The sequence below is a fragment of the Uranotaenia lowii genome, chromosome 2 (genome assembly GCF_029784155.1).
Source record: "Uranotaenia lowii strain MFRU-FL chromosome 2, ASM2978415v1, whole genome shotgun sequence".
In the NCBI taxonomy this organism is placed as follows: Eukaryota; Metazoa; Arthropoda; class Insecta; order Diptera; family Culicidae; genus Uranotaenia; species Uranotaenia lowii.
Window position 1 is genome coordinate 60463910 of NC_073692.1, and position 1702 is coordinate 60465611.

The window sequence follows — 1702 nt, forward strand, 5'->3', positions numbered from 1 at the left end:
AGAACTGACGTCCTAAAAGCAAAACGTTAGGATTAGTTAATGACCTGCTGAGGATTGGTCATTTTAATGGTGATGTTAATTTTCAGGTGCTTTGTCTTAGCGAATGTTTTTGCACCCCAATCAACAAGGAGGAGGTCTTGAGCGTTTGTTGATGGTTTTTTGTTCACCCGGCGGATACAACCGATGAGCTGGTTCGATGTTAATGGGGATGGCTTTTTTTTTGTTCTCCTACTTCTCCTCCTAACTGCGGATAAGTTTAATAATCGTGGGAGTCTATTCCAGATGAACGCTCTTTCAAGGCCAATGTCAACGATTGTTTGTGTACGTACTTACTACTGAACACTTTGTGGCTTGTCACTGTTCTCTGGTTGATTCAGAGCAAACAAAAAATTGTACCTGCAATTTAGACATTATCACGCTAGCAGTTCCTTAAAGTTTGCACTTGACACTCAACGATGGGAATTTCATTTTCACGTAATACAAAGACGATGAGGAGGAGCGGGACCAGTAAATCACTTCACCGAGACTCGGTTCGTGTAGTTGATTAATCATTCATTCAGTCGACAGACGACAGAGTCTCCGAGAACATTAGGAAGACACATACCTGCCTACATCTCAGGTCTGATATCAATGAATCAAGATCGGTTACGCGACTGAATGCAACTCACTTAATAGCGACAATTGACCATAAATTTTCCCGCCCAGCTCTCGGCTCAGCTCACTTACGGTAAATGCAGGTGAGTGGGCACGTGGAAATTTCGTCTCCTCTCAAAAACTGCCCCTTTAGTTAATGAATGAGGGAAGCTTTAAGATGAAGTTCGGATTATGTCGTGACGAAGTTCGCAGTTCGACCTTGGCAATGGTTGAAGGGTAAGGTTGCTTGCTTGCCCATTCGGCTGTCTCCCGGCAACGGTTCTGGTGATGATGATGATGATTGAAGATCACTACCGTGTATATCATCGTAGTCGGCATCGTCGTTAAGCTGATTTGTTTCAGATTGGACAATTACCTACCTGCAGGGGAGTTTTTGATTCCGTCGTCGTCGTTTGCTTGAACAGTTCCTATTGAAAAGCAGTAGCAGATCAAGTGGAAGTTGATTATAGAGAACACGAAAGCGTTGAAAAATCACGCAATTTCCTTCCCCGCTTGAGGGAAGTGACATTCAGGTGTGAACTTTTGGAGGCGACATCCTAAAATAATATGTGTGCAGAAAGAATAAATTTGGTTATAAAATTGTAAGATAATCAAACGTTATACACATATTCTTGATTACTTTTTTATTCTTGTGTTGATTCAATATAGCAATTTTAATTTTATTTTGCTATAGTTTCGATTTGAAAACTTGATTCATAATGTGTGTGTGAATACCCAATTTTGTCACCCCCATGATGCGTTTTAGGGTGACAAATTGAGGACAGTGATAAAATCGGGTAATTTTTAAAAAGCACTTTTTTTTTTATTAATTCTGTTCAAATTAATCAGAAAACATCATTACTGCGTCATTTAATACAGTGTAGTGTGTTTTTATATGCTCTTAGTTTATAATACATGCGCTAAGTCTCTTTTTCATCAAAATATCAAAAATTTGAACGTTTGTCGACAGCTAGGAAGTCTGGATCGGGGGGAAATCGAAAACCGGAAGCCGCTGAGACGACAAAGAGAGTTAACGGTAGTTTCAAGCGAAACGTCAATCTCTCTCTCC